The 23,740-nt window shown below is 33.9% G+C and overlaps 1 long non-coding RNA gene across 1 annotated transcript; it reads right to left on the bottom strand.

Moving 5' to 3' along the window:
* Nucleotides 1-22,282: 22,282 nt before the first annotated feature.
* Nucleotides 22,283-23,483, bottom strand: LOC133193400 (uncharacterized). Its single transcript, XR_009721932.1, has 4 exons — nucleotides 23,413-23,483; nucleotides 22,931-23,018; nucleotides 22,586-22,699; nucleotides 22,283-22,430 (listed from the first exon to the last, which is right to left on the bottom strand). It is a non-coding gene; the product is annotated as an uncharacterized LOC133193400 (long non-coding RNA).
* Between the last annotated feature and the right edge of the window lie 257 nt (nucleotides 23,484-23,740).

The raw sequence follows: 23,740 nt of genomic DNA, 5'->3' as shown, positions 1-23,740 counted from the left end.
TTTTGATTAGGAGCCAGTTAGCGGATGCTGCGTTCCCTAGAGGAATGGGGGGGGGGGGGCAAGGTAATTTTTTTTTAATTACTTTACATAGAATAGAAATTTGATAACTGAGAATCCCTGGGGGAGATTAATCCACCAAACCCGCCCCTCTAAATCCCCGTTTGAGTGGCTGTTTAGTCTATTCTGTATATATTATATGGGTCATCATATATACAATGTACATACTAGTTTTTAGGGGAAAAAATCATGAATAAATAACACTCTATTGATAACTGTTAATTATATGTGAGCTTTTATCTTAAAATACTTGTTTCGGTCTGATTTCTGTCCCATGTTTATGCATGCAACTTGATGACAGATTTTCAATTTCCGTTCCATTTTCTGTTTTAGCAACGCCCGTTTTTATCTGCTCACGTTAAAAGGAATGCATGTCAACAAGACTTATGATTTCCCAAAACGAAAGATCGAAATATTTCTAAATCTCACATTTTTTTTAAAGAATCTGTAATTGTTTTCTATTTAAACGTTATAAAAAAAGTTATCCTTAAATAATGTTTTAAAGATTTCTTTTTAGTACCTAGTGTTATATACTAAACCGAACACGTAAGTCTTAGAAAAAAGTTGTATAAAACATTCATTGAGAAATAATTTGCTGTTTTGAAATTTAAAAAGATGGTGAAAATGGAACATAAGCTTGGGATCACCATAAAGGTTAGGAGATGGTTCAGTATATTAAGTTGTATTAGGGGTGAAAACACATACACAAAAACACAATGAGCCACAATTTCCATGTTTACATGTAGATAAGTCTCTGATATTCGTCAATGTATACCTTCGTAATGTATTTTTAGTTCCTATGTTCCCAAGCTCTATGGTCCATGGCTGCAGATGAGATTCCGGGTTCAGGTCTGCAAGGTGAGTTATTAATTTTGATAAAACCCTGAGCCTTAAGGGAAGGGATCCATTTCTCTTTCTGATAGTTATCGTGTTGATAGAGTTCATTCAGTCAAGCTGTTTAGTCTGAAAATTTTAAAGATGCAATGCGCTCTTCACCTTCTTCTTGTTCTTTATAAGGCATTGTATGTTAATTTTGATCCAAATCTTATGTTTTAACTTTAAGGACAGGAATTTGAAACAGAATAACTCAAAACATTTTACCCTTGTTTAATTTATCCCACAGGTCTTTTTTAAAGATCGCTTTAATTTAATGCGATTGACGTATCCGGGGCATTGTTTAAAATACCCCCGCTTTTCACAGTCGAATAAAAACGAACCAAAGGCCTGTGGTTTGTCCTCTTTTCAGCTCATCTGAGCCGAAGATTCAAATTGATGCGCTAATTACTCGCTTATAGTTGAATACTATTTTTTTTGTTGTTGATTTTTTGAAAGATAATTGCCTTTATTATATTTTAAATGACATTAAAATACACTGAAAATATTATTTGTCGATTCCCAGTGTGATATTTGGGCACGGTATTTCGTATGTTTTCTACTATTATGTCTTTCATTAAGCTACAGTATTGTGCCATTAGTGATCGTCCAAATTCAAAATGGCCGCCGCTATTGCGCAACTCGACTGGTACATGTAAGGAAAACTTGGAATAAAAAAATAAATAATTCATTTTCTTACCTTAGTAATTTGCTATGTAGCCTTTTGATCGGAATACTCTTTGTATTCTTCGGGGGATCGACTTGTAAAGACTATGAATTTAGTCAACCGGGATATTTGTCCACACTCGTCTAATGGCTGTCTCCAGTTCATTTTTGGAGGTGATAATTCTGTCGCCATTTTTCAGTTCTCTTTTGATTCTTAGCCATACGTTCTCTATAATGTTTAAATCGGGACTCTGAGCTGGCCAGCGCAAAGAGTTAATATTATTTGGTACCTAGAATTCTTGCACTAAACGGGCTCTATGTATGGGTGCATTGTCGTCTTGGAAGATGTAATTATTCTTAGGAAAATGACGCATAATAACCGGCCACAAGTGTTCATCAATGATATCAATATATTTTTGGGCATTTATATTGCCATCTATGACAGTTAGTGTGCGTACACCATTAAAGGTTACACATCCCTATACCATCAAACTGAACTTAGGCGTTGGAGGCTGCGATAAACAACAGGGTAGCCAGTCCTCGCCGACCTTTCTCCAGATAAATACGCGACTATCAGATCCAATGTCTACTTTATATTCATCACTGAATATTACTCTCTGCCAGTAATTGTCGACAGTTTTGTAACGGTTGCCTCTGCACCAAGAAAGCCGAGCTTTACGATTGACTTCACGAATTCTGATTCGTTTTCTTACTATTCTCCTAAAATATCCCTGCTTATATAAAGTTCTCTGCACAGTTCGTTTTGAAACAGTAGAAGCTCTATGTTGGTTAAATATGGCAGTGATATCAGACAAACTTCGTTTTCTGTTTTCTTTTACTGACCGCAAAAGTTGTCGTGCATCTCTGTCATCCAGTTTTGCTTGTCTCCCTTTTCTTGGTATATTTTCTATATAACCTCGCTTCCGAAAACGATCTATCACCGATGTTATTGTTGTTTGGGGTATTCCCAATCTACGAGATATTTTTGCTGTTTCAGTGCCGTTTGATACAAAGAAACAACCACTTCTTTGACATCTTTACTTAACTCCTTCCGAGCAGAAGCCATATTGTTTACATTGACAATATACGCACCAGACGAGAATTTGTGACGTGTAAATTTGTCACGTGATAGTCATGAGGACATTCTTAAAATAGCGTCATATTCACCGACAACAGTACCTTTGTTTATTTATAGTATGCAGATAAAGTTGTGCTAAAACATAAAAAATACGCAATGCAACTGCGTTGAAGATGACATCCCCTTTAATCGAGTTTAACGCAATGTTTGAAATTTTCGTTTGTGTGTGCGTTCGGCCACATTTGATTCCATGCCAAGCATCCGAAAAATAAAACCATATGCAAAGAACTACTTTGTTAACCAAGCAATAATAGCTTCATGTAAATGTATCATAACATGTTAAGTACATGTACTAAGGAAGATCAACACCTCCCATCAATTTGTTATATGTTTCAATGATGTTTGGTCGCCGAACTGTAATAAACTGCTTCTCCTTTTTGTCCCATCTGCGTACTTCTCCCATTGGATTCAAACCAACGTATGAGGACACAACGTCCACAGATTTGTTGTCATACCATCTCAATGCTATTATGTTACATGAAATTTCAACTCTGTAGTCAACAGATCCCCTTCCTTCCTTTTTTAATTCTTTTTCTGACTTTAGAGTGCAGCCTCTTAGTCTGTTAGATCGCACAGTGCCTACATACCAAAAGGATCTCTCCTTTAAGGCCTTTACTAAGGACAGAGAAGTAAAATAGTTATCTGCAAATATTTTGTAATTATTTGGCTCCAGCGTGGACACTAACTTGAGGACAACATCGCCACCAACACCACTAGAATTTGCATTTTTTTTCAAAACTCCCTTGGTAAACATCAAAATCATAGAGGATGCCAGATACCCCTGCCCTCCCCCATAACTTGAAACCCCAAGGATTTGGTTTACCCCTTATATACTGCTTTAGACTAGACTTGCCCTTGAAAGACACCATAATTTCATCAACTGCATGGTTCTCTTCAGGTGGTATCTCCAGAAACCTGTTTCTCAGCTGTTCAATCCAGGGCCAAATTTTCCATAGTTTGTCCTTCTTTTGCTCGTCAGTGACTGACATATTGTTTGTGAAATGAATCATGGTAGCAATTTTTTTAAATCTGTTTTTTGCTATTGCGTCTGCAATGGGAGGAAAACGACTTTCTGTCTCCCAGTTAGCTCTAACTCTGGGCATTTGGACAAGGCCCATCCTCAGGTACACACCGATCATAATTTCGATTACTTTTTTTGTGCTTGAAAGCTGAATTCCCTCTTTTTGCATTGCATAAAGGTTTGTTTGCTCTGATATATTTGAAATAATTTGGTCAGTTACCATGAGTTTGAAATATTGGAATGGAGTCTTGAACAGACCATCATGTGGTGCCTCTTCAAGTTTACCTTTGAATTCAGTGCATGGTTCCTTGAATTGCTGATATGACCAATTCCATTCCTGATTTGGAAGCTGAGGTAGTACATTCAGAAGATCAGGATCTTCAGTTATGTCCTGTAAATTCAATTCTCTGAGAGGAGCTTCATTATTACTTCTGTCAGGCCTTTTCTCTCTGATATAAGCTGATAGTGGGATATTCTCCGACTCAGAATCACAGTCCTCAACATGAGTCAACGTTTTGCTTTTGAGTTTCTTTTTCAATTGAAATAAAGTCTCATTTTCAGAATCAGATGTGTCACACTCACTGGAAGCTGAAGAACATTCATCAAAATCAGATTTCTTCAGTTTATATTCATCACCTGAACTTTCCAAATCATCAAAATCACTTTCATCCTTTCTGATTTGATTGATAAGGTCTCGAACTTTCTTAGCTGCTGACCTTTGTTTTCATTCCATGTTTATCTTGAAATCAAAAACAAGTAAATATTTAAGCAGAAATTAATGAAACATGTTTGCAAATTACACATACGACTAAAACCAAACCTTTTATTTTGTTTCAGGACTGTTAATATTTATCAAATATATAACTATGATTTAATGCCCATTGTCTCATATGTGATACATTGATTCAGCTGAAAATCATTCATGAATAAGCAGAAAAAAACAAACCAGGACATAAAATTAAGTGTAATAATTAATGAACTTTACATCACATATCCTTAACAGCGGTTTTATTTTTAAATTTTAAGGATTTTCAGTGTTCAGAAATCCTATATGTAAGACAGCTACATTTTACTCTAAATTCCCATTGTATCGTATAACATACAGAAAAATTAATACCCGATGTTTCATATATGCAACACATGATTTCAAGTAAAAATATATATATATATAATCTTGTATTACTTTAAAGATTATTTATGTTACTTTTTATTTTTTGATCCTCTCGGAAGAAAATTATCAAAAATTTCTCACAAATACTCACCTTATATTCTAGTTATTGTTCTGTGCCGTGTTGACATCTTCATGGAAGCTGCCATGTTTGTTAGGAAAATCATGTCACATGATGTAGAGTTAGGTGAAAATGTAGAGTTAGGTGAAACTAAATTTTGCAAAATTTACATAGGAGAGTTCATATCAAAGAGAGGTAATTTGTCCAACACAAACAAGATGATATAACAGATCATTGAATTTCATGTAGCATATATGCTACGTGGGACACTAGAGGGTTAAGATCAAGTGGACTGTAACGCTGGTATTTTTCATATTTTTTAATGACAAACACTGCAAATGCTAAATAGCATAGACTTACCTCTTAAATGCCAAAAATATGATGTTATAGCATCATTAAAGATTAAATAAATCTAAGAAAGGTTTCCTCTTTATTTGCCACTAGTTTTATATACTGAAATTTAAGAGAATTGCATTTTCCAGTATTGTTATTTAACATTAAAACCCATCTTTCTCATTTGATTTTGACTGATAATTCAGGAGCAGTTAAAATTCATATGTCGGTAACTCCAAAATGCAAAAATAAATTCTCATGATCTCTCTCGCTTATCTGCTTCAGGCCTGATTCTCCTCTTCATGGAGTTCATGACACAGACTTGCGTCTGAAATTTCAAAAAAAGCTTAAAATTAGTCTTTCACTCTATTATATTTTTAGATGAATTACGAGGGCTGTTCAATAAATTATGTCCTGAACTCTATGACATACAATATAGAAATCATATGACATTAACCTTGGCTTTCTCTCATAATTGATTGTTTAATAAAATGATAACCGTTTATGTGACCACGTTTCATCATATAGTTTCATTGTGAGAATCTGGAAAACAGGGGCTCTTCGAGACACTGCATTAAAATGAATCGTAGAGAATCGGCAAACAAGAGTGAAGTTAGACGTTACATTAAAGCTGCTGTAAAACTTGTTAAGAATCCCAAAGAAATATTCACCAAAATATGTGATGTTTACAGCAACCAATGTTTGTTTTATAGACACATAAGCAGGTGGATTTCAATGATCAAAAATGATAAAATGGGCATGAAAAATGAGTACCGTTCTTGGCAACAAAGACTTACAGCAACCTATGAAATGTTTGCCAAAATTCAACAAATTATCTCTGATGATGTTTGATTGACTTTAAAATGCATAGCAAATTTGGTAGGCATAATTTTGGGGGAAGTTGGCGCTATTTTAAAGAAGCATTTGACAGTAAAAAAGCTTAGTACTCAATGGCCACCCTATGTTTGACAAATGAGTGAAACGACAGCGTGTAAGAATATCCAAGAATTGCAAGAACATAAAGAAAGTTTTATTTGTCATTTTCTTCAATAGTAATGGTCTTGTTGTTCAGATTCTTATTCGGGGAGGCCGTTCAATTTCTGGACAAGTGTAGAAAGCAAACTATTTGCAAAAAAAAATCAGAAGGTTTATGAGAAGAAGGAACCAGAATCAGGAATCTACTACATTAAGTTTCTTCATGACAGCGTCCAAACCCACATGTCCTAAACAGTAAAGGAGTTTTTGAGATAAACAGAAAGTTAATGTTTTGTCACACCAACAATATTTGCCAGATCTTTCACCCTTCGACTTATTTCTTTTTCCAAACTTGAAAAAAAACACCTTTCGGAAAAAGATACAAGTCCAGGAAATCATAAGATCTGCCATATTCCAGTATACGAAGGGCCATACTCAAAAATGTGTTCTAAAAATAATTAGAAATTGGATAATAATGTTACAGACATGTGTTTCAATTAAAGGAGAATATTTAAGGGAAATCATCAAGACAAAATTATTGAAAAGCGTTTTTTGTTGTTTTTTTTCCGAGCACCGAGGACATAATTTATTGAACAGCCCTCGTATACAACTCGAAGTTCCTACAGAAGATCGATTGATTAATTGTATATTGTTTTACGTCCCATTTGAGGATTTTTCACTCATATTGGGACGTCACCATATATCGGAGAAGGGCTCCAAATTTAGACCTTTACTCGGCACTCAGGGCCATTGATCAGTGAGGGTTCTTCATCGTGCCAACGCCTACCGTGACACAGGACATCGGCTTTAAAGGTCTCACCCGAGACTTTCACTTTCATTGTTTTAAAAGTTTTCAAATGCCCTCGTATACACCTCTGTCAGGATGATTATTTCAGCTGACAAACTGTCACTTGATTTGACAAACATGTAAATATTGTTTTTGTAAAAAAAAAAAAAGTTAAACAGATACATTTAATGCAAGATCACTCAGGTGACTCATTGCTATCCGTTTTTGTACGTCGGCGTTCGTCGTGCGTTAACATTTGAACATTTTCAGCTTCTTCTGTGAAGCCGCTTCACCATTTTCAACCAATTTTTTAACATATAGCATCTATGGTCGAAGGGGAACAAAAATTGTGAATTTAGGGTCCCTGCCCCCTAGGGCTAGAGGGGTCAGGCTAAAATCACTAAAATGCAATCTTTAAAAATCTTCTTCACTCCTGGACATCAAGGAGTCAAACTGTTGGCATGATTGTAATAAGCAGTGAGCCCTCTACCAAAATTGTGAAATTCATGGCCCAAGGGTCAGAGATTCTGATGTTAGGATGGGGCTGTATAGATCATATAGTGAAAGCACGTGCATTATTTCTTTGAAAACCTTCTTCTCTGCTCCTGGGCATTAAACAAACTAAGTACATAGTAATGATGAGCAACAGTGCCTCTTCCAAAATTGTGAATTTCATGGCCCCTGGGTCAGGGGTTCTGGTGTAAGAGGAGGGGGGGGGGGGGGAAGCGGGGGTTCCATTGATTATATAGTGAAAATACATTAATTCTTTGAAAATCTCCTCTGCTCCTGGGTATTAAACAAACTAACTTAGTACAAAGTAATGATGAGCAAGAGTGCCTCTACCAAAATTATGAATTTCGTGACCCCAGGGTCAGGGGTTCTGGTGTACGAAGAGGGGTTAAGCGAGGGTTCAATTGAATATATAGTGAAAATACATTAATTCTTTGAATTAAACAAACTTAGTACATAGTAATGCTGAATAAGAGTCCCTCTTCTAAAATTGTGAAATTCATGGCCCCAGGGTCAGGGGTTCTCGTGTTAGGGCGGGCTCTCTTGATTATATAGGGAAAAGGCATCAATTCTTTGAAAATCTTCTCTGCTCCTGGGTATTAAATAAACTAAGTAAGTATATAGTTATGACGAGCAAGAGTGCCTCTTCCAAAATAGTGAATTTCATGGTGTAATTTCTGGTGTCGGGGGGGGGGGGGGGGGGCTCTATCGATTATAAAGTGAAAATGCATTAATTCTTTGAATATCTTCTTTCTCTGCTCCTAGGTATTAAACAAACTAACCAAATACATAGTTATAATGAGCATGGCTGCCTCTTCCAAAATTGTAAAATACATGGCCCCAGGGTCAGACGTTCTGATATTAGGGCGGGACTCGATTGATTATATAGTGAAAATGCATTAATTCTTTGAAAATCTTCTCCTCTGCTCCTGGGTATTAAAGAAACTATCCAAGTATATAGTTACAATGAGCAAGAGTGCCTCTTCCAAAATTATGAATTTCAGGGTCCCTTGGTCAGGGGTTCTGTTGTTAGGGCGGGGCTCTATTAATTATGTAGTGAAAATGCATTTACTCTGTTAAATAATCCTGCCTGATCCTTAGTGTTGAGCAGATAAACAAAGTGCTTAGTTATGATGAATATGGGTGCTTCTTACAAAATTTTAAATCTTCTTGGTGCAAGGATGAGGGGCTTTTGTGTTTCTCATGGGGGGGGGGGTCTATTGATAATATAGTGAAAATGTATTTAATTCTTTGAAAATCTTAAACTAAATGCAATTATGATTATGAGGGTACCTTCTTCCCAATCTGTGAAATTCATGACCCTGGTTCATGGATTTTGGTGTTAGGGTAAGGCAGTGCTGAATCTGTAGTGAAAGTGCATCATTTCTTTGAAAATCTTTTCTGCTTGGAATATCAAGGGCAAAAAAAGTATAAGTTTTAATAAGCAAGGATATTTTTACCAGATTTTTAAACATCTGGACCATTTGGTCAAGTGTTCTGGTCTTGGCCAGGGCTCTATTAATTTTTATTCTACTGAGAGAAGTTATTCCCCCTCTGCAATTCACTTTTGATAATTAATCACTGTAAATAATGTATTTGAAAAGTTAATAGAACAAAGCAATTATGCAAGAAATTTTATTGTATAATACCAAAAATACTTTCGTACTTTTAATGATCAGATAGTCTTGTAAATAAAAGATAATCAAGCTAAAAATAAAAGTCGTTTATTAATGCTGTTTGTAGTGATTTTTAGTACTATCCTCCCTTTGCAGGATATTCTTATTTTATGAATTCTAAGAAAGAGCAAAGATATAGAGAGATCATAAAAAGCTTAATTACAGAGCAGTAGATTTATTTTGCAAAAGCGGAAAAATTTTGTTTACCAGAACACTATTATTATTTTTTTTTTGTATGTTGTTTAACGTCCCTCTCGAGAATTTTCCACTCATATGGAGACGCCACCATTTGCCGGTGGAGAGCTGCAAATTTTGTCCTATACTCGGCACTTACGGCCATGGAGCAGTGAGGGATCTTTTTCGTGCCAGCACCTTCTGCGACACGGGACCTCGGTTTACACGGTCTCATCCGAAGGACCGGTCTCCACGTCCCACAGTGGGATTCGAACCCGCGACGTAAGGATCAACTCCTTACTCCGCGACTCTAGAGCGAATGCTCTAACCACTGCGCCACGCGGCCGACCAAAACACTATTAAGTTTAGAAATTGATCAGGAAACACATACAATGTACAAGTGCTAATGGAGTTTTATTCATATGCAATTTTTTTTAATTTGTTGAAATTAACTTCATATATATATATAGTATAGTATAGTATAGGCAGTACCAACCAGACACCTAAGCAGTCCCCGGGACTGCCGTGGGACTGCTCTAGAAAGCAGACCCTAGCAGTCCCTGGGACTGCTTCTTCACTCATGCGTAAAAAAGATTCTGAGTGACATGATAGCTCCATCCCTTGTGAATTCTGAATTTGCAGGCTCCCTGTTGTTGTTTTGTTTACTTTCAGCAGAGAGGTGTTTAAGTTAAAAATATTAAAAAAAAAAAAAAAAAACGAAACAAAAAACGAAACAAAAAACAAAACCAAAAAAACAAAACAAAACAAAACAAAACAAAAAAAAACAAGAAGGATTTCTTACAAAATTTTAGCAAGTAGAAGATAGTTATACATGTAATTACTGAATGTCTTCAGGGGCTATTATTTTACACAATTTTAGTCTAAATGTCAGGAGATGATTTTTATCCCTTAAATTAAACTATAATACAGGTGTTTGAAAAAAAAAGATTCATCTAGGCCTATTTAATTAATTAATGTTGTCAAATTATGTACTCAAAGTTTGCATTAGCATTATTAAAAAAAACAAATAAAAATCAAACAAACTGATCATTTCAGTAAGATATTGAGAGGGACGTACGGTACTGGATTTTTTTTTCTTAATCGAAAAGGCTAATACCATGCTAGAAACAAGATGTGTTTGTGAAACACTGATGCCCCCGTATGGCAACTTATAGCAAAGGTTAAACTTTCTCAAATGCAAATCAAATATGTTGGTACCCAAAGTAAGGTCTTGTCTCGAGGAATGTACCTGTAAAATATGAAAACCCTAACAGCAGCCATTGAATAGATTTGGAAAAAGTTAAAGTTTTTCAAAAGTAAGTCAAACATCAAGGTCAAATGGTCAAAATTAATGGTGCCTAAGGAAAGGCCTTCTCACAAGAAATATACAGGTAAATATGAAAGCTGAAGCACCCATCGTTCAAAAGTTATAACAACGTTAAAGTTTTTTTCAAAAGAAGGTCAAACTCCAAGGTCAAGGTCAATAGATTACAATTGTTGGTATCTAAAGGAAGGTCTTATCACAAGGAAAAAAACATGTTAAATATGAAAGCCCTAGCAACAACTCTTCAAAAGTTGTGTCCAAGGTTAAAGTTTTCCAAAAGTAGGTCAAAGTCCAAGGTCAAGGTCAAAGTTGTTGGTATCCAAAGGAAAGTCTTGTCACAAGGATTATATATGTGAAGTATGAAGGCCCTAGCACTAATTGTTCAAAAGTTATTGCCAAGGTTAAAGTTGGGAAAAATTTTGCAAAAGTGGGTCAAACTCCAAGGTCAAAAGGTCAAAACATGATGGTACCCAAAGAAAGGTCTTGTCACAAGAAATACATATATGAAATATGAAAGCCATAGCTCCAACCAATCAAAAATTATGGACAATGTTAAAGTTTTTGCGGACAGACAAACGGACAGGGCAAAAACTATATACCCCCGATTTTTCGATAGGGGAGCATAAAAAAGAGTATTCCATGCTATTTTGTTACCGCCCTCAAACAAAACCTAATAAATTATTAAATGATCATGAAACAAAATTATTTTACCATTCTTACTCGCATAAACAATGTGAATAATTACTTGGGGATTTATTTATGTTATAAACAAGTTATTAAAAGAGTACATTTATTTGAAAAATAAACATTTGAAATTCAATATCGGGAATTGTGACTTATTTCTCATTTGTTTTGTTTGTGTTTACCTGGCCGATTAATAAAAAACAATACAATTGTATAAAGTGGTGTCAACACCTGAGGTTTAATCGCATTTGGGAATGATTAGCAGAAAGTCAATGCATGTTATTTGAGTATCAGTATTACACATCACTGAACATGCTGGTCAACAATTACACTATTTTCAGACTATGTACTGCAAAAATCCTTTGTTTCAATAAATTTATTTCGGGATTAATTAATTTTGAACATAATCTGAGGGTTCCTTTCGCGTGATTTACAGATGTACACTCGAATCTGTATATAATAAAACGCATAAAACTGAGTGTTATTGTTTTCTGTTACATGGAGAATCTTACGATAATCAAATTGGCAAGTTAGTGAACCATAACCATGACTGAAAAATAATATTCGGCAAAATTTAACAAAGAATTTTTCAAAAGCTCCTATTAAAAAAATGCGTTCAGAGTATAGTATGGGAATCGGCCTTGCTCTATAATTATAAGATCTATTTAAAGCTAATTCTGGCAGAAAATAAACAATTCAAGTTTAATTTTCTATTTGAAAAAAAAAATGAATAAATATGGAAACCAATATCAATCACAGAAAAAAAATTAATTTCGTTTGGTGAAAAATTAAAATACCACGTAACTGTGTTTAAATATTAATGTCATTAATAGGTGTGAACGTCTTCTTCGTTCAATAATTATTTTGTTTCTATATGCGTACTGTGATTTTCTTAACAGTTCAGAAATGACTGTCGCGTAAGAATTCTAAATATTTGTTGATACTTGTACTCAGACAGAAATGCATCATCAATTTTAACTGCCTTTTATAGTTATATTGTTAATGGGTAATCTCATTTCTGAGTAAGATCCGCCCATTAAATTAATTAACATCACCCACTGGGACTGCTTTCTGGGACCGCTGTGGGACTGCTTTGGTATATATACCAAAATTTGTCAAAATGTTTAAAACTTGTTCAGAAGTAAAGAAATGATTTTTAGCGTCTTTTTTTGAAAACGCAAAAAATAAATTAGTTGATTTTTTTCCGGAATTATGAAGGTAATAACTTTTTGTGTATGTGACAAAAAGACTATTACAATAATGAAAATAATGTGTTACAGTCAACATGAACAAGGCGAATGTAAAACGCTACGGATTTGGGATGTTTAGAGCAATGGGTGGAGGATTTGGTAGAAGATCACTTGACGGATGTAGAGGAGCTCGAGGAGGAGGAGTAGAAAATAGAGGATCATTAATTGGATATGCAGTCGATGGTTCCACAATTGATTCAAAACGCTTCTTAACTTTCGGAGGACGAAGGAGATATTAAGGAAGGGGACTTTGAGGAGGAGGGAATGTTGGATTGGTGTAAATTGAGGATTTGCTGGAGGTCGATTAATGAAAGCGAAATTGTAATTTTCAAATGTTCGTATTATTCTAAGTTTTTAATTTTGCTTGTTATAGAACTTAAATTTCGTCAAAAGAATTAGATATAGCATATTTGGATCTAAATAAAAAAATATTCAAGGGAATGTTGGTGAATAAAGACACACTAAAAATATTATACTGGGTGATATCAGCGGTTTGCTATCATTAACAAGAGGCCCATGGGCCACATCGCTCACCTGAGTAACTTTGGCCATGCTGTTCTTTACCAGATTTCCCCCCTTTTAATATACCTATTGTGGCCCCACCCAACCCCCGGGGGTCAAAATTTGAACAATTTAGAATCTACACTACCTCAGGATGCTTCTAAATATGTCTCAGCTTTATTGGTCGAGTGGTTCTTGAAAAGAAGATTTTTAAATATTTTTCTTATATATTTCAATGTAAAACTTGGATTCCCTATTGTGTCCTGCCCTACCCCCAGGGGTCAAGATTTGAACAATTTATAATCTACTGGATGCTTCAATATAAGTTTCAGCTTTTCTGGCCCAGTGGTTCTTGAGAAGAAGATTTTTAAAGATTTTTCTTATGTATTTCAATGTAAAACTTGGATTCCCTATTGTGGCCCCGCCCTACCCCCGGGGGTCATGATTTAAACAATTTAGAATCTACACTACCCCAGGATGCTTCCACATAAGTTTCAGCTTTTCTGGCCCAGTGGTTCTTGAGAAGAAGATTTGTAAAGATTTTTCTTATGTATTTCAATGTAAAACTTGGATTCCCTACTGTGGCCCTGCCCTACCCCGGGCGGTCATGATTTGAATAGTTTATAATCTACACTACCCCAGGATGCTTCCAAATAAGTTTCAGCTTTTCTGGCCCAGTGGTTCTTGAGAAGAAGATTTTTTAAGATTTTTCCTATATATTTCAATGTAAAACTTGGATTCCCTATTGTGGCCCCGCCCTACCCCCAGGGGTCATGATTTGAATAGTTTATAATCTACACTACCCCAGGATGCTTCCAAATAAGTTTCAGTATTTCTGGCCCAGTGGTTCTTGAGAAGAAGATTTTTTAAGATTTTTCCTATATATTTCAATGTAAAACTTGGATTCCCTATTGTGGCCCCGCCCTACCCCCAGGGGTCATGATTTTAACAATTTAGAAACTACACTACCCCAGGATGCTTCCATATAAGTTTCAGTATTTCTGGCCCAGTGGTTCTTGAGAAGAAGATTTTTTAAGATTTTTCCTATATATTTCAATGTAAAACTTGGATTCCCTATTGTGGCCCCGCCCTACCCCCGGGGGTCATGATTTGAACAATTTAGAATCTACACTACCCCAGGATGCTTCCATATAAGTTTAAGCTTTTCTGCCCTTGTGGTTCTTGAGAAGAAGATTTTTAAAGATTTTTCTTATGTATTTCAATGTAAAACTTGGATTCCCTATTGTGGCCCCGCCCTACCCCCGGGGGTCATGATTTTAACAATTTAGAATCTACACTATCCCAGGATGCTTCCACATAAGTTTCAGCTTTTCTGGCCCAGTGGTTCTTGAGAAGAAGATTTTTTAATGAACCCACCCTATTTTTGTCTTTTCTTGATTATCTCCCCTTGTAAGGGGACTTGGCCCTTGATTTTAACAATTTACACTCCCCTTCACCCAAGGATACTTTGTACCAAGTTTGGTTAAAATTGGCCCAGTGGTTCTTGAGAAGAAGTTGAAAATGTGAAAAGTTTACAGACGGACGGACAGACGGACGGACGACGGACAACGGGTGATCAGAAAAGCTCACTTGAGCTTTCAGCTCAGGTGAGCTAAAAAACCCTATGGAAACATCAAAATTACATCACGTTTCCCTGTAATCTGCTTGATACTGGGCTATTCTCCTTAGTTTCCGTTCCATAGAAACTACTATGCACCGATTCCATTAGGTAACCTGTACTACAGAAACCAGTAAAATCGAGGAATTTTCCAAGATTCCCTCGTTTTCTTGAATGGGAAACCGAACGATTTCACTGGTTTCCGTTACATGGGATAACTTATCAAGAATCTCGAGGATTCTCGTGATGGAAACTACACGGATACATTTGGAAACTGCGTGTTTCCCTGTGTTTCCATAGGTAGAAAACCTCAAGGAATCGGAGAGTAGTAATGTTTGTAGAATAGAAACTTGGCAGGAATCTTAAAGTTCTCCTTGATGGAAAACAATTGGATTCATCAGGGAAATCTGAAGTTTCTCCATCTTTCCATGGAAAACTTAGGGAAGTATTTTAAATACTATTGATGAGGAAAATGAAGTAATTGCACGTGATTCCTCAATTATATATGCAACAGTGATTTCTAGTCATCAATTTATAAATTTTACTTCGACAGAATGGCAAGTACCCTACGTTGAAAATGTTGATTCGGTAATAATTTTTTTTTAACCATTGCTAATCCCGGGGCAGAGAGCAAAATTTAAAAAAAATGAGTAAGTTTAAAAATTTATTTCCAGTGTTTAAATACTGCAATGAATAAATAACATTTGTTTACATGTACGTCTCATTTTCCATAAAAACACTACGATATTTTTCCGATGTAATTTTAGAAAAAGATTTTAAGTTGATCAAAATCTCTGCTCGAGATTAGCACATACCATTTCATGGTGCGATTCGACTTTTCCACTCGGCGAAAAGAGTTTTGGCGCTGTTTACGGAGATAATGAAAATAGAGACAAGCATGCCATAAATGCTTGTGTAGATAAATTATCGTAGAAGACAATGGTAATAAACAGTTTACTAGTGCGTATTCTCTGAAAGTGTAAATCACTGCAATTCTGGGGAGGGAGGCTCTCCATGTAATTCGGAGCTGGATACTTTGCATTATTATTTAATTAACTTGGTTTAAAAAATTTATTACCGAATTAAGTGCCTGTGATATCAACTCAGTATTTTCAACTTTATAACATACAAGATGAAATCCCGCGCAAGCGCGGGGAATTGAATTTATACCACTACCGACAGAAAATATATTGTAGTTCTCTACTGACAGCCTGCGGGCTTATTGCAGGAACAAATACTTTGTTCAAAATCCCGCATGAAGTAGATTTACCTATCCAACCCCCGGTTTTTTGTGTTTGTTTTATTTTTTATTTTTTTTTACTTGAAAAATAGCAATTTCATTAATTGACGTTTATTGTGAAACCTGTTATACTATGTTATGGATATTGTACTTCAGATGCTCTAATTTCATTTCCGTCAAGGATAAAAGCAACGAATATGCACATTTTACTAATAAATTGATTGGGGGGGGGGGGGGGTAAAAATTCACAGGTACTTGGGTCTTGGTTTATAAATATGTTTGTACCTTATTGATATGTAAAAATGTACTTTACTTTTTTACCTATCAATGAGGTACATACATATTTATAAACCAAAAACCAAGTACCTGCTTTTAACGCCTTATGAATAGGCTGAGTATTTGATACAAAAGACTAAGCTGCAATAATGTAGCCCTCTCCGATTCCCCCCCCCCCCCCCCTTCAAAAAAGGAGAGGGCCAGATTATTGCAGCTGTAAAAGATTGTATTCAGAAATTAACTATGCGTTGATTAAAGCGCAGAATTTTACATCTTTAATTGTATTTGAGTAATACCTTATTCATTAATTTTCTCTTTTCATGTAAGCAAATTTATTACGAAGTACAAATTGTACTTGGGGTTCTTTGCCACGATGCTCTCACAGTGAGGAATATATTACACATTGTACAAATTTTACCGATAAATTTACTAGGAAAAGCTACTACATACATGTATATGTTTTAGTCTTTCGATATATAATTATATTCACAACTTACAGTGTTATCAGTGATTTACCATTATTTCAATTATGACCATTTACACAAAAGCTTTTTTATGGTCATGTAGCTATATTCTTAACACGGGACTCGATGCTATATGATGTTCTAGAAGCTTCCGTCAATATAAAGATCGATGAATGACGAAAATATTTTGCACATTTCCCTTTTTAATCGTTTATCACAACTTATTTCTTTTATATCATTTAAATCGAGTTTTGATTTTGAATAATTCAGTGATGATGTTTTATGTAATAAATAAACGATTGTTTGTTGCCAGTTTCATTATAAATTGCCAGTAACTTAGATCCGCCAACCGGAACCGCCACTGTACTCACGTTTTAGGTATTTCATGGCTGTTAATGGAAAATGAAAGTAGACTTTTAATTTAATGTGCGATACTTCCTATGCGAGTGAAATCTAAATATAGTTTACGGACATCATCTTGTATATAGTGTATTGTTAGAGGAGTGAGTAAGAACTCTGGTGCACCCGTTTCGGAGTTTATTTGCAAAATTTATTAATTTATAAGTATAAATAAGACAAAAAAAAATCATTTTGTATTAGTGTACACAGGCAACTTTGCCACATATGATCCACATATGTGTATCATATGTGAATCATATGATTGGTTTCATATGAGAATCATAAAAAAAGGGCATAATATGTGAATCGTATGAAGCAAATCATATGAGTCATATATGATTCACATATGTGAATCATATGAAAAGAATTTCATATGATTTGCACATGAAAAGTTTTAGTGTGTTTCAAGTCATTTACATATGAGAATCATATGAAATGGGCATCATATGTATATCATATGAAACATTTATGTGGTTTTTTTTTCATATTTATCAAAAGGAAATACACACTTGTACACATTGAAAATCAGGTATTTCTGCTTTAGATGAAATTTCAGTACATTCCAATGATCTATTAAATACCTGTAAATATTTGATAATGCTTGCACAATTTTCCAAAAGTATCTTCATCAACAGAAATAACTGATATCACACAGTGCACACTTTAAACAAGAAAGTATACAAACAGGTCAGTAGCATTTGTCGATACATGTATTTTACATATTCTAAAACGAGTACAAATTATTTGAAAGGATTTCAGCAAAATGATCAAGGAGATGAACATGTATACATGTACCCATGAATAACATAATTAGATCATGAACTTGTATAAAAATACTATATGACATGGAAGTGTCCTTAGCAAAATTGAAATATCTGCAACAACATTTGTCAATATATGTAATCTCTATTGTAAATTTATGACAAATCATAAGTAATTCAGATTACATGTACCTACAGCATATTTAACACATAAATGAGTATGAAATCACAAAGGATGATGTCTCGATTGAACAAAGATACATATATATATATATATATATATAGTTTTTCATAAAAATGTTTATGTATTTATGCATAAAGCATGAAATATAAAATGTGAATACATTAGAATGAGATTTTACAATCAAAATGATATTCCAGTATACAAATAAATAGAAAGCCTTGCATGTCAAAGTCTGACAAAATTAAGTACATCCTTCTCATTCATATTTATTCCAGATATTTCCTAATTCTTTTCTTTCTCTGTCAACTTTTCCCATTTGTTCTCCCTCTGATCTTCCATCATCATATTGAAAATTCTTTGAACTGTACCCAAAATGCAAATCCACCAATGTCCCCTATCTGAACAATTTGTTTGTGGCACAGAATAATCTCTAAAAATTATTTTTAAAATAATTAGCATTAATAATAATAACAAGAGGTCCATGGACCACATTGTTCACCTGAGCAAACAATGGCAAACTCACTTAACTCTGACACAAGTGGCTTTTGTGAAATGTGTGTCAATACAAAAAAAGTGCTGGAATAAATTGCAAAAGTATTTTTTTGATATTTGTTCCATACTGATCAAATTAACTCAAGATTCCTTCCTTAGGCCCCACTACTGTAGCAATGTAGAAATTGTTAAAAAGACTTAATTTTTTGCTATACACAAGTATAAATTACTATGTAAAACTTTGCAACCCTTCAGGGGCCCCACTGGTGGTTTAGTGGTCATTGTTTCAACAAACTTGAAACAACACTGCATAGGGATGTTTGCAAAATAATATCACAAATTGTAGTGTGGTAGTTCTTGAAAAGCAGATTTTTAAAGACTTTACTCTATATAATCTGTAGATTGAACTTTGAACCCCTACTGGTACCTTACTATTGGTCCTCTTTGCCAAGTTCAGTTGAAATTAGTCCAGTGGTTCTGGAGAAGAAGACATAAATGTGAAAAGTTTATGCCAACAACGATGATAATGGACAATTTTGATCAGAAAACTTCACGTGAGCCTTTGGCTCAGATGAGCTAAAAACAAGTACTTTCATTTAAAATGAAAATACTTGTTTTTATCTCATCTGAGCTGAAGGCTCAAGTGATTCTAAAGATGAATATGATTGGAAAAATTGTTTGTGACATCCAACAAACATGAACTAATTTTCTATCATTGATCATATTTACTAGCAAAGATGTCCTTCCAATAAACAAATATATATCTCAAAATTTTAACATTAATATGGCACGCCAAATTCACAAAAATTAGATAAACATAGTTAAACAGTTGATAAACTAGGTTTATCGATCGTAAACTATAGTTTACAAACTGTAAACTATAGTTAACGATTCGTTAACTGTAGTTTGCATTTGTAAAATTATATTTAACGGTTGTATAGTGTAGTTTACGAATGTTAATCTATGTTTATATGTCTGTAAATAAACGTTGCCGTTAACAATAGATTTTGCTGATAAATATAGATTCTCATATGTAAACTATAATTTGCATTCGTTAACCATAGTTAAGAGTTGTTAATCAAAGTTTTACAAATCGTGAAACTATATTTATCAGATAAAATATGTTTTACATTCGTTAACTATAGTTTTCGGTCGTAAACTATAGTTAACTGTCACTTATACTCACAAACTATATTTAACAGAGGTAAACTATACTTATCGATCGTAAACTATAGTTTTGAGAGCTAAACTATGATTCACATTTGTCAATCATAGTTTATCGTCATTAACTATAATTCACACTCGTAAACTATAGTTAAGAGTTGTTAAATATAGTTTATGAATCTAAACACCTGTTAACGATAGCTTTTAATTCAAAATTCCGCGGCACAAATCGCGAGAAGGAATAATGGACACATGTTGACTATTATCTAAAGCAAAGACCGAGTTATATATAATCAATATTACTTCCTCTATTTAAACAGGATTAATTGCATTTGTTTTAAAATGTCGTGTATATATACATTTCCTATGAGAAATTTTTAAAAATATGATAAAATTCTAATTTCTTAAAAGACAGAATATTACGAAATTTTTGCTCAAGCAGAGGAGGGTGAAGCGCGTTTTACAATGTGCCAAGCATTTTCCCGCAACATCTCATCACCAAAACAAAGAAACAGAAAGAGAGGAAATCTAGTGGCGGATATAGATAGGGTTGTGGGGGTTTCAACGTCCTCCTTTGAATTTAAGAGAGAGAGAGAAGTCCCAAATATTTGCTGTGTTTTACTAAAGTAAATGTTCAGTAAAAGGCCACTTTTATTTATGTAAATTCGGTTGTTGAAAAATAAATTCCGCGCCTGTAATGTTACATGTGCACTGTGTTATGTCTATATTTACAGATTAATATAAGATATACATGCATTTTATTAATAACAGATCACGTATTTCAATTTGTTGCCTCATAAGAGGAACAATTGGCCGATTTGCGGCCGATTTTTGACGCTTGCGTCAATATGTTTCTTGTTCATTAATTATTGTTTGATCAGCACAGAAGGTTGGAAAGACGGCAAGGATAGATATCAGCGATTTCTTCCGTTGCTGAAGACAAGTTTGGTTACAGACCGTTAACATTTCTCTCTATTTTTCTCTTTCGAATTAAAAAAAAAATAAAATTTTAATCAATAATTTACTTTTCAAGGTGCTTGGACACAGATTTGAAGTTAATATTTACTCAAATTTTCTGTATAATTTCATAACTTATATGCCGCTATAGCATTTCATACGAAAATTTGATAAAAATCGTATTTTATCTGGAAGTTATTGAAACTTTGAATTTCTGGACGCGTATGATAGACACATCCTTGCACTTTCACAAATTTTAACTTTATCCTTATTACTGTGGAAAAGTAGCAATTTTGTTGTTTATTAAGGAAAAACATTAAAGCTGTAATGCAGAAATTTCGAAGTAGAAATGTAGAAAGCAAAATCCTCTCACCAGTATATTGTAAGTCATTGCTCAGTGGTGTGTGCAGAGTTTAACAATTGAACACACCCGGTGAAACGTAAACATTAACAACAGAGCTCGTGCCCTGTTTACAAAAACAGTTTACGTTTCACGGGTGTATTCAATTTGTTAAACTCTGTACACAACTACACAACACTGATCACGGGCTGACAATACTAAGTGAGTGGGGTTTGCTTTCGCACATTTTTACTCTGAATTTTCTGAATTATAGATGTAATATTATTCATTAATACACAACAAAATTGCTACTTTTTTTTAAGTATTAAGGATAAAGTTAGAAATTGTGAAAATGCAAGGATGTGTTAATCAAACGCCTCCTGAAATTCGTAGTTTCAATAATTTCCAGATTAAATAAGTTTTTAATTTTATTTTCGTGTGAAATGCTATAGCAACATATAAGATGTGATATTATACAGAAAATTTGAGAAAATATAAACTTCAAATCTGTGTCTATGCACCTTTAATGCCAACAAGAAAATATACATGCATATACATTTAACAACAATTGTCGTTACATAGCAAAATCTTATAATGCAGTAACTAGGCTTAGCCGATATATAATTTACAAAAAAACTATTGTTAACTATAGTTTTGATCGTAAACTATGGTTTAGAGTCGTGAAATCTAGTTTCACAGAAAATTGTGCATCTCCCATACAAAATAAGAGATTCTGTTCCTAAACTGTGTTTCTCAAATGTAAAAATATGTTTATCGCATTTTTGTGAATTTGGCGCTTTGTATGTCTTTAAAGTATACTTTACAAACCCTGAACTATAATTTACATTTGTTAAGTATAGTTTAGAGTTGTAAATCATAGTTTACAAACCGTGAAACTATATTTATCAGATAAACTATATTTTGCAGTAGCAAATGATTGTTTTCCGTGTTAATTATAGTTTACGCTTGTGAAACATAGATTATCGTGTAAACTATAGTTTACAGATGTGAAATATAGATTATCATCGTTAACTGTAGTTTACGGTCCGTAAACTAGAGTTTACAGTCGATAAACCTAGTTTATCAACTGTGAAACTATGATTAGCTCATTTTTGTGAATTTGGCGTGCCATACATTAAAGTTTAACTTCAATATTTTTACAATTTAAAATATTGACTCTTACTGTTTTCATACTAGCATCATACTAGCATCAGTGTGAAGTATTCCCTCTCTGGATTTGTTAGCATAATTGTAGGAGGAAGGAAACATTTTCATCGATAATTATGTAGAGACTTAATGGAGGGACCCTCTACATCAACTTCTTTGTTACCCATCAGCTAAAACATTTTTTTCTAAACAATTCAATTCACAATGTATAGCTTAAATGGAATGCAGTGCAAAATTTTGTTTTGACAAGGTAATTCAATTTAGCAATAGACTTTGATACTTCTTAGGATGATATGTAACATATATAAATAAAATGTGTGCACACCTTTGCTCTGATCTGATTTCTGTAATATGTGAATTCAGTGGATCCAAAGCTAGACATAACTCCCATAACATTTCATGTCCAGCCAGCCTTCTATGCCAGATTGCTGAGCATCTCCTGAATGAATAAAGCAATGCATTTTTCACTTATTTTTCTATACATCAAACACATACTAAGATTCTTCAAGAAAAAATGCTTCACTATTATACATATTGACTATAAACTTTATTAGTTTCATATAACATGACATACATGCTCAGTGCATCTACTTAAATGCTCAGTGCATCTACTTAAATGCACAATTCTTGCAAAATACATGTAGTTAGCTAGCATTTGTATTCATCATACCTGTACTTCTGTATCCTTAAAAGAAATCCAGGGGTTGATGTTAAATCTTTTTTTAAGCCAATTGACATTCTCTCTGCAAATTTTTAATCTATATAAAAAAAATAATACATATAATATATATAATCCATTTCTGCTTGATGCAGACCCCCAAATCATTAACCAAAGTACATGAAAATGTATACAATGTACTTTCAATGCACATGTAATAGTACCTTGAATGTCTGATTAAGCTAAAAGTCATTATCCCCCAGAAGATAATGTATAGTTTTATAGTTCTTCATAGTTTTTATAGCCAGCAAGTTCTATAATATATGACTTACATATTTTCATATGTTTTCATACTTATACATGTATATATATTTTATTAGTGTGCTGGATTTGTTCTATAGAAAAAGAGTTGGATTTATTTAGTTTTTGATATATGTTTAAGTCATTACTTATATATACTGTGATGATAAATGTATTTATTTATTTATTTTTACCTGCATTGTGATCATGCATCGTCTGCCAAACCAGCTTTGTGTTCAATCGTCAGTCTAATCAGCTTTGGGGTTCTTTGAACAAAAAAAAATAAAAAATACAAAAACAGCACTGTGACACTGAACTCAGTTCCTAAATACATTATTTAAAACACGTTTCTCATTCATTTGATGAAAGAACCGAATGAATAACGATCTCAACAAACATTTTACGTTAACTGCTTTACAAAGTTTCTACTTTCACTTTCATATCGAATATAAATATCAAGCGTAGCTATTAACAAAAGGGAAATAAATCTGAAAAATAAGTGATGCTAAATGGCCTAAACAT

Source organism: Saccostrea echinata, unplaced genomic scaffold (genome assembly GCF_033153115.1).
Source record: "Saccostrea echinata isolate AGI-Se365-2 ecotype Australia unplaced genomic scaffold, CSIRO_AGI_Sech_v1 ptg000027l, whole genome shotgun sequence".
Classification (NCBI taxonomy): domain Eukaryota; kingdom Metazoa; phylum Mollusca; class Bivalvia; order Ostreida; family Ostreidae; genus Saccostrea; species Saccostrea echinata.
Note: the sequence above shows the minus strand (reverse complement) of the source record. Positions and strands in the feature narration are given on the sequence as shown.